A 23,321-nucleotide genomic window follows, 5' to 3' on the forward strand; every position below is an offset into this window, starting at 1 on the left:
GCTATGCAGCTGGAGCCTCTTAAAGATTATTCAATGTGGATTTTGAAACCACATCAACCATATGAATCAACTTTTCATATTCTGTTACATTAAAATCCATTGGTCTACCTTGTATTTTAATAGATCTTTTGCCTGCACATAATTTTATAACATCATGCATTGACAATTTGGAAAATACTGGTTTACTGAGTTATTAGGGTCTTTCAGATGTTGACACAGTTCATTATATGATGTCAAAAAATTGCAGTCGTTAATGTCACCACTGCTCTCATCAGGGGTCTTAAAAAGTGTCTGAAAGCTCCCAAGACTATGGTAGAGGTACAAGTTTTTCCATAATTTTAATTTTTGCTTGAAAGCTCAACATTTTTTAAATGATCTATAAATTTAATGAAGTTATAAATATTGTCCATAAGTCATTAAGCACTACCAAAGATAGCATATTTAGCATCTTCTATGTGTCAAGCCTAATGATAGGGAAAGCTCAAATTTTATGATTGGAGCCAGATACTGTCAGTTGGTTTCCTGAAGCGACAGTCTCACTTTGTCCATTTTCAAGAAAATGCCAGCCAAATACCCAAATCTGAATAGTCATAGTTTATGTCAGTCATTATTTCAAGAAAAATCCTGTTCCATGAAAAAAAGCAACTAGTGCAGCTCATAACTCCATCTTGCACATGCTTTTCTTTGTGACAATCATTGTATTTCAGTATGCAACAGAAACGCGTTATCTGTACTTCCTGTTTCATTACGGAGAATATTGGAAAGCCACGTACTCAAGGATAGAGATTTAATAATATTTACTGCTTCATCAAGGGCATTCTGAAGTGTGCAGTGGTGAAAAGACACAGTGACTGCAGTTCAGTTTGCTGCTGCTGCCACTGCCTTGATGAGCACTAAGGAACCAGCAGTTTTACCCATCTTCATTTTTTCTTTTCCTTCCACCCTTGCTTTTCACCAAGAGTGCAAATGCCAACACAGTAGAAAGGGCAAACGATGTCTTACTATTATTATGAAGATAGTTTTGCATCTCATAGAGTCCCTGAAAGGGTCTTGGGATCCGCCCGGGATCTATGGACTACATTTTGAGAACATCTGAATGTCTTCTCTAGGGCATGTACCTAGGAGTGGTATGGTGAATGATGTACATTTGTCATCTTAGTAGTTACTGCCAAATGCCTCCCAACATGGCTCTGCTAGTTGATGCTCTCCCTAGCAGAGTGTAAGAGGTCTCATTTCTCCTTATTCTTTTCAACACTGAATATTATAAAACTTTAAATTTTGCCAGTATGATAGGTAGAAAATAGAATCTCATTGTTTAATTTTTAGTTGCCTTTTTTCTGTGATACACCTGCTCATATCCTTTACCTGTTTTTCTCTGTTCTCTGTCTTCTCCTTATCCAGGGTAAAGAAAAACAGTGCTTTGATGTGTGTGTGTGTGTGTGTGTATAGTTATATATAGTTATATATAATGTTACATATTATTACATATGTGTTACATACATATATAACACCTATATTACATATATTATATATGTGATATATAATATATATCAATATGTAATATATATTACATATATTATATATGTAATATTTTCTCCCAGTTGGTTGCTTGCATTTTAACTTTGTTTATGGAATCTGTTATTGACTAGAAGTACTAAATTTTGAGGTCAGATTTATCAATCTTTTCTGGCTTTTGATTTTTGTGTTTTGCTTAATAAGGTCTCCCATATGCCAAGGTCATAAACATTCTTCTGTGTTTTCTAATACTCACATAATGATTTCTGTGTGCTTGCTTGCATCTTGAATCCACCTAGGATTTATTTTTGTGGATGGCGTGAGAAACCTATATGTTTTCATTCTTTGTTTCCAAAGAATGTCTTGGAACATGGCCAAGAATAGAGGGACCCTAGAACTTTGAATCTCCAGGACTCCTCATTTGAAGTCTTGTCCATGATGTGCTCCAACCTCAGTGGATGGTTGCATTCTGTAGGACACATCTGATGGGGAGTGGCATTTCCATAAAGAAGGATCTCATTCAGAGCCAAGCATCACCACACCCAGCTCTAATCCACTCATCAGCGAGAACTTCCTACGTGGCACTGGCTCTTTCCTGACCTACCTCCTAATGCTGGGAAGAGGTGGCATATACAGGGTCCAGCACAAATACTGCCCCTTTTTATTACAAAATCTTTTATTACAAAATCATAAGCATGGAATTCTGTAACATAACAATATCACACTCAGGCACATCATGTGACATTTTAGGTGAAATGTTCAAGTTTAAACTATATATTGTTACATCCATATTACTACCCTACCAACCACACTCAAGCAGGTGTTACTTCTGCCAGACCCTGTACGTGAACTTAATATCTTACTAGAGAAATTCTCATCTGGATTTGTTTGTTTGTTTTTTTCCTCATCTAGGTTGACCAAGGGGAAGGGAAGTCCTAGTTCCAGGTATCTTCTGGAGGGTGGGAGGTGGAAGAGTCACCTGTCCCAGACAAACAGCCCTTAAAGCAGTATAGAATAAAAATTACTAGGTGATTTCTCTAGACTTACTCTGGAGAAGAGATTCTTTCAGCCTTTTCTTGTCATAATGTGAAGTCCTAAGAGTTTTGTTGGGGCCAACCACTTTTTCCTTAGGATCCAGTTTGTTCCCTAATTTTTTCCTTTTAAAGTGGGTATATTAATTTCCTGTTGCTGCTGAAACAAACTACCACAAACTTAGTGGCTTAAAACAGCACAGATTTATTATCGATAGCTCTGAGGTCAGAAGTCTAAAGTAAGTCTTTTTTTTTTATTATAATATATTGCTTGTGCTTTTCACATGGCTTTTAACTTAATATTCAAATTTAAATTTATGATCTTTGGCTCATTCATTGATTGAATCAACTACTTTTGAGGAAAAACAAGCTCTGCAATATTGCTATGACTCAGATATGAGTGAGCCATGAAAGCTGTCTGTACACTTTGTATGGCTGATGCTGATATAACCTCTTAAGGTCTCACCAGGCACAAGCTGGTCAAAAATAGGTCTTTAAAAAAAAAGATTTTATTTATTTGTTTTTTAGAGAGAGAGGAAGGGAGGGAGAAAGAGAGGATGAGAAAAATCAATGTGTGGTTGCCTTTCACATGGCCCCTTGCTGGAGACCTGGCCCACAACCCAGGCATGTGCCCTGACTGGGAATTAAATGGGCTACCCCTTGGTTTGCAGCCTGGCGCTCAGTCCACTGAGCCACACCAGCCAGAGCTGAAATAGGTCTTATGGGACTAAAATCAATGCATTTCTAGGGCTGTTTTCCTTCTGGAGGCTCTAGGGGTGAATCTATGCCTTGCCTTTTCCAGCTTCTAGAGGTTCTCTGCATTCCTTTGCTCATGGTCCCCTTCCATCTTTCAAAGCCAAAAATCTCCACTCCAACTTATACTTCTGTTTTCACATCTCCTTCTCTGACTCACCTGCCTCTCTCTTTCACGTATAAGGACCCTTGTGATTATGTTAAGGCCACCAGAATAATCTAGGAAAATCTCCCTATTTCAAAGTCTTTCACTTAATCACATCTTCAAAATCTTTTTTTTTTCCTCTGCAAAGTCCCTTTTGGCATATAAGGTAAAATGTTCATAGGTTCTGGGGATTAGGACATGGATACTTTTTGCTATTTAGCCTACCACACTGAGTTACTTCAGCAGAAGACTATGCTTATTTGTTTGATATTGATTTATAGTAGGGAGAGAAATACCTTTGTTTTAGGCTTGTAGGATTGTCTGTGATAGAATTTGTAACCCTTCCATTATAATGTTCCTAACATTCTATCTGACTTTGGTTGGATATACAGGCAGTTGGAAGTAGAAGAGGAGAAGCTCATAAAGGAAGCTGAGGAATAGGAAAAGATGTAGGAGGACAATCGGGTGGGTGAGGCATCATGAAAGCCAAGGGAACAGAGTATTAACAGAAGGAAGGAAGGAGTACATTTAATACTGTATTAAATGCTGCTGAGGGACCAAAGTCAGCTGAGGACTGACAGGTATCTGTTAAATTTGGTTACCTTTGTAATAGCTATTTTTGTGGATTGATGGGAAGTGGGAAGAGCACTGAGTACACAGCTCATTCAAGAATTTTCAAAAATTTTCTATGAAGGAGTAGAGAATGGCAGGATGGAGTTGAGAAAAGATTTTCCCCTCTTAAAATTGAGAAATACTTGAGTCTACTTAAATGATGATGGAAAGGAGCCAGTTGACAGGGTGAGGTTTATGATGCAGAAGAAACTTTGAATTTCCACGGGTTCAGTGACCTGATTCCTAAATCTGTGGCTCTAATCAGAGCTTTCTCCCAAGTTGCAGACCTGTGTAAGCCAATTCTCTATTGAACACATCCACTTGGAAATCCTTCTCAAACTTAAAATGTCCAATGGTTGCCAGATGGGAGGCGGGTTGCAGGGCTGGGTGAAAAAGGTGAAGGGATTAAGAAGTACAAATTGGATGTTAAAGAATAGTCACAAGGATGTGAAGTACAGCATGGGGAATGTACTCAATACTATTGTAATTACCTATGGTGTCACGTGGGTACTAGACTTATCAGGAGAAACACTTCGTAAGTTATATAATGTCTAACCACTATGGTGTACACCTGAAACGAATGTAATTTTCAGTGTCAACTGTAATTGAAAAATTAAAACATTTTAAGAAAACCCCTCTGTTGTTTCTTGCCTGCCCCCTTTTCATCATTTCTCTTGTGGAGTACTAAAGTAGCTTTCAAAGTGGCCTTTTATGCCCACAACTACTGTCCAATCAATTTTCTGCACAGCGGCTCAAGTAGTCTCTCTAAAACTTACAGGTGATTCCTCTAAGCTTTAAACATCCCCTGTTGTTTCATCTTTATTAATTCTGTGCTTCAACCCTGGTGAATGAGTTCTGGTTCCCAGAGAAAGCGATGTTCTTTCATAAGCCTATGCTTTCACACATACAATTCCCTTTGCCTACAATATGCTCTTCATCTTTTTGTTCCCACTCACATTTTCCTTGGCTAATTTCTACTCACCTTTCAAAACTCATTTCAGGCTTTCCTTTCCACTTCCTCTGGGAAGCCTTCCTTGTTTTTTCCAGGCTGGGATTAGGTACCCCTGTCTGTATGTTCACAGCATCTGTGCTTTCTGGTGTACCTCTGTATTCTCACAGCACCTCTTCCTTCTTTACTTACCATACTGTATATTTTCTGTAAATGACTCATTCTTTTTTTTTATTTTTCAACTACAATTGACATTAAATTTTATTCTGTATTAGTTTCAGATGTACAGCATCATGGTTAGACAGTCATACTTTACAAAGTGATCTCCCTGATATTTCCAGTACCTATGTGGCACCATACAGAGTTGTTACAATATTATTGACTGTACTCCCTTTGCTGTACTTTATATCCCCATGACCGTTTTCTAACTACCAATTTGTACTTCTCAATCCCTTCACCTTTTCCACTCAGTCTCCCAATCCCTCTCCTTTCTGTCAACTGTCAGTCTATGTCTATGAGTCTGTTTCTGTTCTGTTTGTTGGTTTATTTTGTTCTTTAGATTCCCCAGTCCAGAATACCTTCCAGGGTTATATATATGTTGAATTCATTTGTCTTGTCACTTTAGTGTTCTTTGATCTGGTATAGTTTCTCAATCTTTCTTTTTTTCTTTCGTGATGTTGGCATTTTTGAAGAGTACAGGTCAGTTATTTTGTAGAACTTCCTTAGTTTTGGTTTTTCTGATGTTTCCTTATTATTAGCTTCAGGTTTTGCATTTTTGTAGGAATACCACAGAATTTATATATTCTCAGTGCAACAGAATAGGAGGTACATGATGCTAGTTGTCCCACAATCAGTGATGTTAAATTTGACTATTTAATTAAAGTGGAGTCCATTGGGTTTCTCCATTGTAAGTTTACATTTTTTCCTCTTATAATTAATATACAATTTGTGAGGGGATACTTTCACACTGCATAAATCTCTTGTCCCTTATCAAACTTTCACCCAATAGTTTAAAAACATTTTTAATTAGCCCTGGCTGGCGTGGCTCAGTGGATTCAGTGCTGGCCTGAGAACCAAAGAGTCACTGGTTTGATTCCCAGTCAGTCCAGAGCCCAATTCACTAAGCCACACCAGCCAAGGCCTCTGCCAATTTTTTAATTAGATTGATTTTTGTTGTTGTTGAGTTTATGAATCCTTTATATATTTTGGATATTAACCCCTTAGTGGAGGTGTTGTTTGCAAATACCTTTTCTCATTTTGTTGGTTGCCCTTTTATTTTTTATGAAGAACTCTTTATTCATTCATTTTATTTTCCCAGGAAAAAGAGGAGAAAGGAAAAAGTCAGCATGTGTATTACAAAATGATACATAGCAAGTGGAAGTACCCAGCACAGCAAAATCAACCATCAAATAAACAGTCCCCAGTAATGGAGGTCACCAATGCCCAAGGGGGCTCAGTCTCCTGCAGTTCAGAAATGAGGGGAAGGAATCAGGGAAAGAACATGTTTTGTTGATGGTTTCTTTTGCTGTGCAGAAGCTATTTAGTTTGTTATAGATCCATTCATTTATTTTTGCTTTTACATCCCTTGCCTTTGTGGTCAAATTCATAAAATCTTCTAAAACCAATGTCTATAAGTTTAGTACCAATGTTTTCTTTTATGTAATTTATGTTTCAAATGTCTGTAAGTTTAGTACCAATGTTTTCTTTCATGTAATTTATGTTTCAAATGTTATATTTGGGGCTTTGATCCATTTTGAGTTAACTTTTGTGTATTCACCCAATAGTCATTAATGTTCATTGATGATTCTTGCCTGAATCAGTTATTGCTATGATATTTGAGAAATAGTGACTTTTCTAAGTACATTTCTAGTTCTACACTAATTAGTTGCATTCTACTGTAATGAAGAGCTTTCCCTTTACCCCACGTATTCATTGACTGATTTTCAGTATGGATACATGGATTCTTATTTACTGCCTGGGTTGCAATGTTTTACTGTTATTATTCAGTTTAATGTTTAAAATGGCCCAGATTTGGACAGTGGAAGCCCTTTTAAGTTGATTTCTGTGTCCATTGACATGTCCCTACCACTCCTTAGCACTTCTTTATTTTCTGGGACAATAAGATTATTTCAGAGTTATCTTGTATTTCCACCACCACCACCCCAGCCCTGGAACCAACTATTTCTCCAAGGAGCACTGGCTCCCTTAAGTGAAGAATGATATTTAGAAACCAAGATCCGGGTGCTGCATATACTTATTGCTACTGGAGTATCATACCTTTTGGACTTTTTAAGCAGAGAGACCTAGGAGTTATCCCAGGCTTTTGAATTTCTCTAAATATCCCCACCAAGTGATTATCTAGGTCTGTGCTTGAATACTTCATTATTTGAGAACATTTCTCCAAAGACAGCCTTTTCCATTATTGAGCAGCTCTGATACTTGATATATATGAGAACAGTGGTTACTGGTTTCCTCTGCTAAGTTCGGTCTTCTCTGTGCTAAACACCTGCAGTTCCTTTATTGCATTATCATCATTCTGATTATTCTGTTCTGTTTATATTTCAGTTCATTAATATCTCTTTTTAAAGATTGGCATCTAGAATGAAGTGTATTATTCCAGATACAGAAGAGTGGCTCAATGACTATTCTAGACCCCATGCTACTACTATTCATGTAGATCAAGATTAATTTAGCTTCCTTTCTTCCTTCCTCCCTCCCTCCCTCCCTTCTTTCCTCTTCTTTCGTTCCTTCGTTCCTTCCTTCCTGACAGCCGCAGCAATCACTCTGTTAACTTATGTTGAGCCTATATAGGTAGTTGAAATCCCTAATACTTGAACTCTTCTGCTGTGTTCATCTATTTTGTACTTGCACAGTTGTATTTTAGGACATAGTATAAGTCTTTAAGTTGATTTCTTTCTTTTTAGCTTGTTAAATTTGGCCTATTATTCCTGCTTGTCAAGCTTATTTTGAGCTTTGAATGCCATCCAATTGTACTACCTATGTCTTACAGCTTTCATCTGCAAACTTAATTAGTATGCCATTAGTTTTGTCAGACAAGTAACTATTTAAAAATATCAAGAAGGGCAGGGTAGAACTCACATCTTTTCAGCCTAACTAGAGACTTTCTCTTACATGAAAATCAGTCCATCAAATAAAGGCTGTTGCTGTTTATCTACCTTTAGCTGCTGTTGTATATAGGATCTAAGACAACAGATCTGTTGCAATACACAAAACAGGTCCAATTTCTATTTTTTTTTAATTTTTAAATATTTATTTATTTCAAGGTGGATTTTTAAAACAATTAATCTTTGTTGTATTTTTTTCCATTACATTTTGGTCTCCTTTATACCTTATACCCCTCTCCTCCCAGCAATCATCACACTGTTGTCCATGTCTATGAGTCCTTTTTCCTTTTTCCTTAGTCATTCTACCCCTTAACCTCCCCTGCTCTGGCTAGTTGTCATCCTGCTCTCCATCTATGAGTCTGTCCCCGTTTTCCTTGTTAGTCCACTTTGTTCATTAGATTCACATATGAGTGAGATCATATGGTATTTGTCTTTCTCTGACTGGCCTATTTCACTTAATATAATGTTCTCCAGGTCCATCCATTGCTGTTGCAAAGGGTAAGATTCCCTTCTTTCTTTCTGCTGTGTAGTATTCCATTGTATAAATGTCCCATAGTTGTTTTATCCACTCATCTACTGATGGGCATTTGGGCTGATTCCATACTTTCGTGATTGTAAATAACACTGCAATGAACATAGGGGTGCTTGTGTCTACTTTTTTTCATAGGGTCAGTGCTTCAAGGTGATAAGAAGGCTTGTTTATTGTATAGTAGGTACCTTTCTCATAGTCCAAACTTATTCTTGAGTGGAAATTGGCCTGGTCTGGCTTAGTCTTTGTCTTCACTGGTACCAGAGGGCAAAGAGAAATGTTTCAGGGAGCCAGGGCATTCCCACCTAAATCAGATTATCTAAGAAATTTGAGGGGTCATCTAGCTCAAGCTTCTGAAATTTGACTAAACCTCCTGTTAATGTGCTTTTCTTTTTAAATCTGCTGTACCAGTCAATAAGTACTTATACACCTTATTTTAAAAAAAAGGAAAGTAGCCTTAATGAAGGGTGTTCTCAGAATTTCAAATAAGGATGGGGAAGGTCTTTGTCTTAAAAGGAAGTAAAATTAAATATAATAGATAAAAGTAGCTATCTGAAAGCATACATCAGCAGAATTAACCTACCTTAAGCAAGAGCATCTAAGTTTTCTTGTAATGAGACTAGGCTATTTTTCAAGTTTCCATGAAAGACCAGAGTGTAGTCTCAGGAAGAAGAGAATAAAATATAATAATGCAAAGAAATCCTCACTTACTTAGCTGCATTATAATTTGGCCATGTAAGATAGTGTTCTGTGAATGAAAGGATGAAGAGCAGTTATCTGCAAGGAGCCTGGAAAGTGGAAGAATGGTATTTTGGTTCTTTAGCCTTTTCTGGGGGTTATTTTTATTTATTTTTCATTACTGAGGTAATATGTGAATATTTCCTATAAAAATATTAAAACATCACAGGTAATAATAAGTTTCTTTTCATCAGTTGTCCTGCCCCCAATTCTGGTTAAATAGGCTTAACATTTTTTAATTAAATTTATTAGAGTGACATTGGTTAATAAAATTATATAAGTTTCACATGTACAATTTTGTAATATATCATCTGTATATTACATTGTGGTTTCACCATCCAAAGTCAGATCTCTTTCTGTCACAGTATATTTGACCCTCTTTACCTTTTACTACTACTTCCCCCAACCTCTTTCTCCCTGGTAACCACCATATCATTGCTCATATCTATGAGTTTTTGTTTGTTTTTCTTGTTAGTTTGTTACTTTCAGTTTAATGTCCCACATATGAGTGAAATCATATGGTTCTTAACTTTTTCTGTGTGAGTTATTTTGCTTAGCATGATATATTCAAGATCCATCCATGTTGTTGCAAATGGCAATATTTCATCTTTTCTTTTTTAAATATATTTTATTGATTATGCTATTGCAGTTGTCCCCATTTTTTCTCCCCTTTATGCTCCCTCTGCCTCGTACCCCTCCATCCTCCAGCATTGCCCCCACTTAGTTCATGACTGTGGGTTGTACATGTAAGTTCTTTGGCTTCTCCATTTTCTATACTGTTCTTAACATCCTCCTGTCTCTTTTATGCCCACCAATTATGTTTCTTTTTCCTCGTACCTCTCCCTCATTCTTCCCCTCCCCACTGATAACCCTCCATATGATCTCCATTTCTGTGATTCTGTTCCTGTTCTGGTTGTTTGCTTAGATTTTTTGTTTCTTGTTTTTAAGTTCAGTTGTTGATAGTTGTGAGTTTGTTGTTATTTAACTGTTCATAGTTTTTGATCTTGTTCTTCTTAGGTAAGTCCCTTTAACATTTCACATAATAAGGGCTTGGTAAAAATGAACTCCTTTAACTCAACCTTACCTGGAAAACACTTTATCTGCCCTTTCATTCTAAATTATAGCTTTGCCGGATAGTGTAATCTTAGGTATGTGTCCTTGCCTTTTATGACTTCAAATACTTCTTTCTAGCCCCTTCTTGCCTTCAAGGTTTCTTTTGAGAAATCTGCTGATAGTCTTATGGGCATTCCTTTGTAGGTAACTCTCCTTTGTTCTTGCTGCTTTTAAGATTCTTTTCTTCTCTTTAATCTTAGGTAATCTTAGTTAATCTTAGTTATGATGTGCCTTGCTGTGTTCTTCCTTAGGTCCAATTTCTTTGGGACTCTCTGGGCTTCTTGAATTTCCTGGAAGTCTATTTCCTTCACCATATTGGGGTTCTTCTTCATTATTTGTTCAAATAAGTTTTCAATTTCTTGTTCTTCCTCTTATCCTTCTGGCACCCCTATGGTTCAGATGTTGGAGTGCTTAAAGTGGTCCCAGAGGTTTGTAAGCCTCTCCTCATTTTTTTTTGAATTCTTGTTTCTTCATTCTGTTCCAGTTGGATGTTTATTTCTTCCTTTTGTTCCAAATCATTGATTTGAGTCCCAGTTTCCTTCCCTTCACTGTTGGTTCCCTATATATTTTCCTTTATTTCACTTTGTATAGCCTTCATTTCTTCCTTCATTTTGCAACTGAGCTCAATCAATTTTGTGAGCATCCTGATTACCTGTGTTTTGAACTCTGCATCAGATAGTTTGTCTATCTCCTTGTTGCTTAGCTCTTTTTCTGGAGTTTTGATGTGTTCTTTCATTTAGGCCACATTTCTTTATCTCGGGGCACCTGTTATGTTGTAAGGGGGCAGAGTCTTAGGTATTTGCAGGGTTCCATGTTGCTGCCATTGTGGCACTGTCTGTGGGGGAGGGGTCAGAGAGGGAACAATGCTGCTCACTCACTCTGCTCTAGCCCCACTTTCCAATGAACTCTCCTGTGAGACTGGGAGCTTCTCCTGTCTTTGTAGCCCTCACAGAATTCCATAGCTAGAGGTTTTGAGTCCTTAGTTTCCCTACCAGCCAGCCCTTGCTTCAGCCTTGTGGTCCGCCACCTTGCTGCAGGTCCTACCTCCCTGACCCCTGCCACTGGACACCACTCCTACTGGTCTGGATGAATGTTTCTTTAACTCCTTGATTGTTAGAGTTCCATGCAGTTTGATTTGTCTGGCAGTTCTGGTTATTTATTGTTTTTAAATTGGTTGTATACTTCTTTTGGTTGTGTAAGGATATGAAGTGTTTCTATCTGTGCCTCCATCTTGGCTGGAACTCAGTATTTCATCTTTTCTTATGACTGAATAGTATTCCATAGTGTATATGTACCACATCTTCTCTATCCAGTCATCTATTGATGGTCACTTCAGTTGTTTCCATGTCTTAGCCATGACTAATGCTGCAGTAAACATAGAAGTACATATATCTTTACAAATAAATGTTCTACTTTTTTGGAAGATTAAATAGGCTTTTTACAGAAACATCTTGAGTAGAGAAAGATAACCAGGTCATATAATTTAATGGGTATATATTCCTTCTGATATAAATTTCTTTTGTTTTAAAAATGTGCTCGCAAATCCACCTTTTAATATATAGTCTGGCTTGCTGAAATGCTTACCCCCTAGAGGGACTGCCTTGTACCAGGTCCTGGTTCTTGAGATAAATCTGTTTCCCTTTGTTAATCAATACATTAGCATATAATCCAGCTAATTGTGGGATTGGCTAGTTTGGCTTGCTAAGCACCATACCCTTGACTACTGTGATGTCACAAAGATATGCCTACCTAGAGGTCGTTCTTCTATAGTTAGCAACTAAGCCTCCTGATGTTAAACAGTGCTTTGATTTCTGTGTGTACAGTGGGAGATACAAAGGGAAAACCGCTTCATTAGGAGCTTGTAGTTTTACCTGTAGACTAGGCATGCATGTGAGGCATTTCTTGAAGAAGACAATGCTATGTATATATTATAACATAGGACAATATATGTATATAAAAATAAGTAAAGGGTTAATTAGATAGCATAAATGAGTGGTATACAAAGTCACATTCTTCAATTCCTCTTATCTCTCCTTCTTCTCCTTCATTTACCTTTTATTTCCTCACCTCCTACTTTTCAATTTACCGATCTGACTTCTCTTCTGCCATTGGCATGGAATTATGAGAAGTGGAAGGTATGGTGCTTTGGGGACCCGTGTTATCCTTTGCTGTTCTTTGTTTGTTTGTTTGTTTGTTTGGGTCATCTTATCCATTCTCTTGGCTTCAGCTTCTTACTACACACTCACTTCACACAAATGTATGTCTAACCCAGACCTTGTTCCTGAGCTTCAGACCCCATGTATCCATCTGCACACATGGATAGGCATTCCAAGTCACTATTTCTTGTGCTCTGTCTAAACCTGTTCCTCCTCTTGTGTCCCTTATCTCAGTGAATGACACTACCATCAAACCAGGGGCCCAAGCCCAGAACCTTCATGCCATACTCTCTCTAGTTATTCTACCACCAAATCCCTTCAGGTCTATTTGTTAAATGTCCATTGTATCCATATTCTTCTCTCTATTCCTACTGCCACTAGCCTGGTGCAGGCCACGATCACCTCTCACCTGAACTATTGCAACTGTCTCCTAATTATTCACCTGCCCCCATTCTTTCTTACTTCCAAATTATTCTCCACTTTACAGCCAGAGAACACTTCCTAAAATACAACCCTTCAGTGACTTCCTAGTCCCCTTAAGAGAAAGTCCAAAATTCTTTGAGTACCTTACAAAGCCCTATATCTTGCTCCTGCATCAGCTTCATTTATCAAAACTCCCCATCCCAAACTCTATATCCATCATTCTAAGCCCCATTTTCCATTCTTGGAGAATGTTATGCTCTCTTCCTGTAGAACCCAAATCCTCACATGTGTTCCTCCAGTGTCTGGTAGTTCCACTTTTAGCGATGCTGTGATTGAACAGCAAGTGCAGATTGGTGACAGCTTGGTCCTTGCATTGTAAAGTTCCTTGTTTGTCTTTCTCCTGTTGCTTTTAGAATCCATTGATGATCATTATGTGAATCAGTTACTTTATAAGGTTTCAAGCTGGTGTTTTTTCCCAGTTCTGTCATTCCTTCTACATGTATTAGCTGGATTTCTTTTGTGAAGAATTTCCTCTTACCCACTAGGTCTATTTGGTATCCTAAAATACAGTTTGTACATGATTGGCAAGGTAAATGTTTAATTCTTTTGTGATTGTAGTTTTTAAAAGTTTATTTAAATAAGCAATTTAGAATTTTGGACAATTTTATCAGAGAAGCCATTTATAAGTAGTGGCTATGTTTCCAGACTAGCAAATAAAAGCCTACTTAAGTATAAATGAAACATTACACATAAGCAATGAAAAATAAAAATATTTTTGTAATATTAGTTATTAAACAAAAAAATCAAATGAATTTTTAAAGTTTAACTTGAGTGCTAGTACTTGAGAGAAAGGCAGTCTTATTTAGAGGAAGAAAAGGTAGATGGATACTTATGGTGATTTGAAGGGATCTCCTGAGTACTTTCAAGAGCTTTTTAGAATTTATTGGCAGTGGATCTGATGTTTAATTTCACTAAGGATTTAAGCAATTTCCATTTCTGTGACTGGTGTATTACCAACACTGCTCTTATACTCAGCAACCAGGGCCCACTCTCAGGGCAAACTTTCAGTTCACAAATGGTGAGAGGCACATCTTTCAATACAACAAGCATTAGAGATGAATTATACAGTTTGAAGTGGGTGACTAAAACTGAATTGAGAATAGTAAAAGATAATAGGAAGGACTTTAATGTTAGGACTTTCATGTCTGAGGAGGGATGGGGGACAGGACTAGGGTGAGACAAATGAGGTGCCTATAGTGCTGAATAGTCTTTCTTGACCCAGAAAATGAGTACCTCTTTAAATGCTGTGTCCTGGGGCAGTAACTCTGAAGTCTGTCAGCCAGAAACAGAGCAGTGAGAGCCATGAAAGGACTAGATACTAAGGCTCTAGGAATCCTAGTATCAGAGGTCCTGGGTACAGGAGTTCAAACCTAAGCAAAGACTCTAAGGCTGCAGATAAAAACCCAGATATTATGTGATAGGAAACTAAGGCTCAAAACCAAAGTGGACTGAATATGGGAAGCCAAAAAAGGCTTCAAAGAGGAGACCTTTAATGGAATTATAAAACTCTTCTCAGGCCAGAGAAGTGTGGGGTGAAGTGTGATAACAAAGACAGAGGAAACAGCAGATGCAGAGGCATGGAGGTGTGATCACTTTAATGGCTGGAATTTAGGGCGTGGTCAGAGATGAGGTTGGGAAACATGTTATGGAGGGCTGCATACACCATGCTGTAGATTTCAACTTTATTTCTGTAAACATTGGGGAACCATTGAAGGTATTTTATGGTTGGAAGTTACCTGGTTAGATTTGTGAATTTAGAAATTATTAAATATGACTGGTGTGGCTCAATTGGCTGGACATCTTCACACAAAGCAAAAGGTCACCAGTTTGATTCCCAGTCAGAGCACATATCTAGATTACAGGTTTGGTTCCTGGTTGCGGAGCGTATGAAAGGCAACCGGTCAATGTTTCTCTCTCACATTGATGTTTCCCTCCTTCTCTTTCTCCCTCCTTTTCCCTCTCTCTAAAAAAATTAGTAAATATTTTGAAATGTACTCATAAGTAAATAGCATAATGAACCCTCATATACCCATAAACCACCTTCAATTATCGAGATTTCACCAGTTTTATTTCAGTTATATCTTTTTTCTTGCTCTTTCCATTCTTTTAAAAAGTTTAGTGAAATATTTTAAAGCCAATCCCAGATATCATGCTATTTCACTCCTATATATCTTCAGTAGGCATGTCTAAAAATTACAGATACTTTCTTCTATAACCATGCTGTCATTGTGTTATCCACAACATTAATAATTCCTTAATAGCATCTGATATCCAGCCCATTATAAAATTTCTCAGATTATCTCAAAAGATTGTCCAACAGTTGGTTTGTTCATATAAGGATCCAAACAAGGACTCTACATTACATTTGATTATCTCTTCTTTTCCAACTTTATTGAGGTTGCTGTAGAGTAAATGTTTGTGCCCCCCCCAAAAAAAATTAATATGTTGAAACCTAACCCCCAATGTGATGGTATTTGGAGGTGAGCCCTTTGGGAGGGGATTAGTTTATGAAGGCAGAACCTTCATGAATTGGATTAGTGCCCTTATGAAAGGGACCCCAGACAGATCCCTTTCCCATTCCATAATGTGAGGACACAGTGAAAAGAGGGCAGGCCATGTACTAGCAAGCAGGCTCTCAACAGACACTTCATCTGCCAGTGCCTTGATCTTGCACTTTCCTGCCTCTAGAGCTGTGAGAAATAAATTTCTGTTGTTTACAAGCCACGTAGTGTGCAGTATTTTTTAAAGCAGCCCAGACAAACTAAGATGAGGTATAAATGACAATTAAAAATTGGATATGACTTGATGATTTGATATAGGTATACTTTGTGAAGTATTTACCACAATCAAGGGGGGAAGGAGGGGGAAGTGTTGGTCAAGGGATACAAAGCTTCAGTTACACAAAATGGTTATTATCTCTGAATCTCTCTCAATCCAGAGCAGTGTGTGCCTCACTTTTTCTCTTTCAAGCCATTGACTTATTGTAGAAAGTGGGCCAGTTGTCCTATGGAAAATCCCGCATTTTGGATTTGTCTGTCTTCTGTCTTGTGTTGTCATTTGCCTTATTCCTCTATACCCCAACCCCATATTTTTCTATAATGGAAGTTAGCTTTAGAGGCTGGATGATATTCAGGTTCAACTTTTATTTTTGGTCCAGTATACTTCACAGTGGTTGCCATGTAATTCACTTTGCGTCACATTTGGAGGCTCATGTCTAGTCCACCTTAAATGAACTGGTAGTGGATTTATTCAACTTTTCACCTAATGGTATGATTCTTTGATGATCATTGGCAGAATTATTTCACTAGGAGTTTCAAAATGGTGATTTCCTAATTTTATTTTCTACATTAATTAGCTGAAATTCTTCTGAAAGTAAACATTCCCTCATCAACTAGGACTATTGGGTTACCTGTACAAGGAAGGCAGGAGAGATGCTTAATTCTTTTTTTTTTTTTTCGTGCTTAGCTATTCACTTTTTTTTAAGATTTTATTTATTTATTTTTAGAGAGGGAGATAGATAGATAGAGAGAGAAACATCAATGTGTGGTTGCTGGGGGTTATGGCCTGCAACCCAGGCATGCACCCTGGCTGGGAATCAAACCTGTGACACTTTGGTTCACAGCCTGTGCTCAATCCACTGAGCTACGCCAGCCAGGGCTGAGATGCTTAATTCTTGATCTTGGACTTGATTACCAATTTTCACAATAAAGAGTTGGTGCCCTAGTTACTTCTAGTGATAGTCAATGAATTGGATGTGTTCGTTCTCTCTCTATCACGAAATCATATTTTTTAAAAAATGTATTCAATGGGTTTCAGTTAATTGCATTCATCATTCTTGTCAATGCTCAAATTGTCCCATCTTTTGCCAAAGTGTTGCCTCCCATATCCCTCTGACACTACTCATTGGGGTTCCATAGCTTGCTTGATTTCTGGCATAAAGCTTATATTTCCCTCCCCACACCCACCGTTTCTCTAAGGTGCCCTAGTTTGTGTGTGTGTGTGTGTATATATATATATATGAAAGTTTTTAAAGGCTTAATTTATTCTCATTCAAGAGAGACGGGAAGGGAGAGACAGAGAAACATCGATCAGTTTCCTCCTGTATGCACCACAACTGGGAAATCAAATCCACCACCCAGGCATATGTCCTGACTGAGAACTGAAACAGTGACCTTTTGGTTACAGGACAATGCTCTAACCAACTGAGCCATACTGGCCAGGGTGAGAAAGTTTATTTCAAAAGTTACAGAGGCAGAAGTAGGGCCCGTGGAGCTTAGGAGAGAGAAAGGCAAAGGTCATGAATCTGGGGGGAAGAAGAGGGAGAAGAGAAAGGCTTAGGTGTGTTTCTGGGATGGAAAGTGAGCCCATTTTCTTTTTAACAATAGCTTTATTGAAGTATAATTTACACAATATAAAATTCACCTACTTAAAGTATGCAATTTAGCCCTGGCTGGCGTAGCTCAGTGGATTGAGCACGGGCTGCGAACCAAAGCATCACAGGTTCGATTCCCAGTCAGGGTACATGCCTGGGTTGCAGGCCACGGCCCCCAGCAACCACACATTGATGTTTCTCTCTCTCTCTCTTTCTCCCTCCCTTCCCTCTCTAAAGGTGAATAAATAAATCTTAAAAAAAACTTGTTAAAGTATGCAATTTGATGATTTTTAGTAGATTTATATAGTTGTGCAACCATAGCCACCATCTGATTTTAGAACCTTTCCATAAGACTACAAGATCTCTTGTACCCTTTGTCAGTCAATCTCCTTTCCCTCCCCTAGCCCCAGGTAACACTAACATGCATCTGCCTTCAACTTCTGTAGATTTGCCTTTTCTAGAGATTTCATGTAAACGGAAGCATACACTCTATAGCCTTTGCATCTGGCTGCTTTCTCTTAGCATTTTTTTTTTTACTTTAATTGAGATATAGTTCACATACCACAAAATTCACCAATTCAAAGTATGTAACAGTGGTGTTTAGTATATTCACAAAGTTGTTTAATCATCACCACTATCTGATTCCCAAATATTTTCATCATACCAGAAAGAAACTATACTGGTTAGCAGTCACTTCCCATCTCCCCCACCACCACCTGAGACCCAGGCAACCTCTAATCTGCTTTCTACCTCTAAGGATCTGTCCACCCTGGACATTTCATATAAATGGAATCATACAGCATATGAGCTTTTGGTCTAAATTCTTCTTCAGTTAGCATATTGTTTTCAAGGTTCATCCATGCTATAGCACATGTCAGTGCTTAGTTCATTCCTTTTTATGTCTGAGTAGTATTCCATTATATGAATATACCATATTTTGCTTATCCATTCATCAGCTGATGGACATTTTGGATTGTTTCAACTTTTGGGGTAATGTCAATATAAGAAAAATTCAAACCTGTAGAGAATTTTTATGAGTTTACTTGAGTTAAATTGATGATATTACAGGAAGAAAACTCTTGAATGTTCTGAAGAATGACACTTTTGCAGTGCCTTTTATACCTTTGTAATTAAGGATGGACCTTAAGAAAGATGAACATGGGAGAAAGCTAGGCAGGAAAAGCTCTATGGTCGGATTGCAGGATAAGTAACAACAGTATGTGCTCTCTTGAGGGTGGTTACCCTTCCAAGGGGTTTGAAAAGAGGAATTTAAAATGTGTGTTAACCTACTGCACAAAAACAATGGATAGGGCTTGCTTATGTTGAAGATAAACCTTTTATGTGCCTGGGGCTTGACTACTCACCATGACTTATCTGGCTAGGAATTTATGATTAGATCATTCTGTGAGGTTACTTTTGGTTAGATTTATTATAGAACCCCCTTTTTGGTTCATAGTGCTATAGTAGTTAAGTCTGTGTTTAACTTTTTGAGAAACTGTCGTGGTGTTTTCCAAAGCAGCCACACCATTTTACATTCCCCCCAGGAGTGGATGAGTGTTCTAGTTTTCTCCACATCTTTGTCAACACTTGTTTACTGTCTATCATCTTTTTTAATCATAGCCATCCTAGTGGGTATACCACTTCAGAAAACAGTTAGTAGTTCCTCAAAAGGTTAAGCTCAGGTGCTTGCTTTGGCAGCACATGTACTAAAATTGAGACAATACAGAGAAGATTAGTGTGGTCCCTGTGCAAGGATGGCATCTAAATTTGTAGAAGGAAAAAGTTTAAGCTCAGGTTCTGATCCCCACCCTCCCACCCCCAGAGATTCTTGTACTTTTCTTGCTTTTCTAAATTTGTTTAGTGACTTGCGTGGATTAATTCTGTAGATTCTGTCTCTTCTTCAGTGTGTAGCCCATTGACGTTTCTGCTCTGCTTTTTAGAAATTCTTTTTATTTCTGGGAAGCCTTGCTTCCTAGGTGTCACACCTGGGTCAGGATAGCTCAGTGAACAGTCAGTCATTTGGTAGAGGTTGTCCTTTAAGGGACACCTTGGGCCACTGTTGTCTTCCATCCTTTGTCGATGGAACTGCATGTGAGTTGGGAACCATACTCAAAAAGTTCAGGGAGTTTACAAGTTCCTCCTGATTTTTACTTTCTGCTAGGCCTTTTCATGTCTCCTCTATATCTGTGTAGGTCTTTACATTCAGTCAGGGAAATGGAGGTGGCTAGGGCACTCTCAAGTACTCTGTGATTGACTGCAGCCTTGCATGTACACATAGTCTTCTAGACCACCAAGGATAAGGATGGAGCTGATCAAGTCCCCCTAGGCCTTTCTTGTTTTCTTGATCTCTCTGCTGAATTTTAGAAGGCTTCTTGTTCTGTTGCTTGCCCTCAGCAATATTGTGACCTCAGGTAACTGATGTTGGTTTTCCCTGATCTAAGGAGTTGGCTATTATTTTCAACACCCCTGGGCATGGGACTTTTTGTCCTCATTCCTAAACAAGTAATTCCAGTCCAGCAGCTAAGTTGCTGGTTTTTAGGACTTTGCCCTGCCCTGCCCTTGTAAAATCAGCTCCAGTGGACGTGAATTCAGAAGGGACATGAACAGCCCCAAGCTAAAACACCATAGATTCCCACTGTTCTTGTCCAAGGTTCAGTAGGTTTCCTTAAACACTTCTTAATGCATTGTTTAATTTTGGTTTATTTCCATAGTCCTGAAATGGTTGTTTTTGACAGTGTTATACAGTTATATCATTTCATTTTGGGGGAGAGGACTTACTGAGACCCTCACTCTGCCCTTCCTAAAGCCCTGCTTAATTTATGTTTTAAAAGATCATTCTGGTAGCAGTGGAAGATCAGTTGGGTGGAGGGGAAACTGGTAGTCAGTAGTGTAGGATTTTACTCAGTAGTGCTTTGTAATTTATAAATAGGAGTGGAAAAATAGAAAGAGTTGGGTTGATTTGTGGGTGGAAATTGGCAGTAGAAGGATGGCAGAAAATCAAGGGGATAGGAGAATGAAGGGCGCTGGCTACTGTCATTGAAGTCTCACTGTCCATAGAACTTTTCCTGGGTAGAGGAAGAGGTGAAGGCGACAGGGACATGGTGTTCTTGGCACATAGGTGAGAGGCTTGATAAATTCAGGCCTCTGAATTCAAGGCCAACTTTCTTGAGGAAGTTGAAGGGAAAATTCAAGGAACGTAAGGTGTAGGAGATGTAGAAAGACTAGTAGTTCAGAGAGTGGATTCTGTGTTTGGTTTTGGAGGTAGAACCACTACAGTTGTCACTACAGAAAGGGACAGTTGAAATAGAGTTGAGATGAAATTCAAATCAGATTTGTCAAGAAGCTGTGAGGTTTGGGTGGTAGATCATCAAGGGGGATGATGAAGGCTTTCAGGATGAAAGGAGAAAGCCGAACAGTCCTTCCCAAAGTCTTCAGTGAAGGTAGGGAAGAAACCTGAAATTGATGTGTAACACTGAGAGGGTGATGAAATTGAGTAGCATGAACTTTGAAGGAAGGCAGGCTGTTGAGGGAAGATAGTAAAATAATACTTTGAGGATCCAATGAAGAAGATGCTAACCTAATTTTGATTTATGGGGAGATCTGAGTAAAGGAAATAAACAAACACCAATTAAGAGCTCTGCAAAGGAAACAGTAGAGTTTGGGACATGCAGTGTTAAGAAGAGGTGAGGAGAGGTGATAGCAGCTGAATGGATGAGCAATACTGAAAGCAGGAAAGTTTTAGGAAATGGTGGATAGTTGTTTGTTTTTTTTTTTCACTTAAGCATAGGGTGTAATTAGAGGTGTGTAATGGATTATTGGAATCTATGTGGTTAGTTTGACACTGGAATATAACTAGAGCCATTATTTTAAAAATTTTGTTAGATGATATGCTAAGGAAACTGAACTGATTTTGTTTAGACATTAGGGAAATTTTGGAACTGGTATTAGTAGCTGGGAAACAATTTGACAGTTTTGGAATACTTTGACTATGAAAATGTGAGATTGGTGTATAATAATAATTATGGTGTAAGTTATTAATGACACCATTAGGATTGAAGTTACATATAGATCATCATTTTGATGGGGATGTATTCAGTAGACTGGATGAATTTTGGTCTTTCCGTAATTAGAAAATTGGAGCTTTAAAAATCTATTGACTTTTGGGAATAGTATTTTTCTATTCTTTTCCAAAACCACCTGCAACCTACAATATATAGAAGACTGCCTAGGATCTGCTCCAGTGTGAGGGTTTTGATCTCAATCGCCCTGACTCTGTTTGACATGATTCTGTCTATGTATAAGTAAGATACATAGCTAGAAGAATAGGAGAAGAGAAAAGGTAAAGCAAAAATGAGGCTGAATTAGAGATGTGAAGCTTTGTCTTAAAAACCTGAAGATTAACTGCTGTGACAGTAATGTGGTACATTTTCAGTTCTAGCTATCATTTGTTGTAAACTGAAAGAACATTGACATAATTGGATACAGAGGTATATAAGTGCTGGCAATGGGATGGAGGTAGGAAGCTGGTTAGCTGGCAAGGAGCCTTAGAGCTAGCAGTTTTTATATTAATACTGTCTTTTTGGTATTGGTTGATAACAGCAGAAAAATATTTGTGATCACTCTGGGGACTTATTTATTGATTTCTACTGTTATAATATGAATGTGCTTAATGGTTACTCTTATAAATGTAATATTTCTTTTTTTGGCACTCTAGCAGCCACCAGAAAAGAGATCACACAAAAGCTATTGCCTGTACAGTCCTCTAAATCCTTTGTAACATGGGATATTGAGATCTCAGGCTGTTAGAATTGCAGTTCATGGGGCAATCTGTATCATTCTGGTCTAGTCAGGTAAGTAGTCCCTATGGATTAGTTTCTTGTTCTCTACAAAAGAACAAGAAAGGAAAAAAAGCAAAGAAGGTGAATATAGAAAAATATAGATATGAAAAACAGAAAAATGTAGATATGATTCTTAGGCCCTAGAGGAGACGTTCAGGCCTAAGCCTTAAGCAGCAAAACGGGGGTGAAGAGAACCTCAGGGGTTACATTCAACCTCAGTAGAGTGGTATCCATGAAATATAAACACTGGAAGAATGAAGTCTGTTTTGTGACCTGGCTTGACTTCAAGAATGAAGAAACTTAGACTGAACTGCAATAAAAATATCTGCAAAGGCAAGATTAAAAGGAAGGAAGTATGCTTTGAAGTTAAAATAGATAGAAATGTAAGTGTAATGAAGTATCTTTTATGAACAAAATATTACCTATATCTAGATGATGATCATATTTTAAATATTTCTTTAATATTTAATAGTTAAGAGAATGAACATTGGCTTTCACTCACTAGCTGTGTGATCAATGGGGAAATTACTTACCTGCCCCAAACCTCAGTTTCTTTACCCATCAAATAAATTAATTAGACTTATATGGTTATTATAAGAATTAAATGAAAAAAATCTTAAGTATATAGCACGATGCCTGGCATATACTTAGAGCTCAATATATAGTCACTATTATTAGGTGGTGGAAGAGAGAGTTAATGAGATGGGTGTTCAATAATGTGATAAATTATTCTTCACAGGTAGCTATGCAATTAGCTATTTCTTGTCAGAGCAACTTGCAGCTTGGAGTTTCAGGATCAGAACCTCTTGGAGATTGGGCTACAATGAGTGCTAATTAGGCCATTTTGAAGGAGGGTAATTTCCATTGTTCCCTGAGTTTGTAACAAATTAGGTCTTTCTATACACTTTCCTGCCAGAATAATGCCTTTTTAAAGATTTTATTTATTCATTTTTGGAGAGCAG

The 23,321-nt window shown here is 37.9% G+C and overlaps 1 non-coding gene and 1 pseudogene across 1 annotated transcript; one reads left to right on the forward strand and one right to left on the reverse strand.

The window, feature by feature from the left end:
* Positions 1-23,321, reverse strand: part of LOC123824246 — an 81,708-nt pseudogene that overhangs the window by 13,797 nt on the left and 44,590 nt on the right.
* LOC123824411 lies at positions 19,204-19,309 on the forward strand. The gene has a single exon (XR_006786690.1). It is a non-coding gene; the product is annotated as a U6 spliceosomal RNA (small nuclear RNA).

Source organism: Phyllostomus hastatus, unplaced genomic scaffold (assembly GCF_019186645.2).
Source record: "Phyllostomus hastatus isolate PE091 unplaced genomic scaffold, TTU_PhHast_1.1 phas_contig_551, whole genome shotgun sequence".
In the NCBI taxonomy this organism is placed as follows: domain Eukaryota; kingdom Metazoa; phylum Chordata; class Mammalia; order Chiroptera; family Phyllostomidae; genus Phyllostomus; species Phyllostomus hastatus.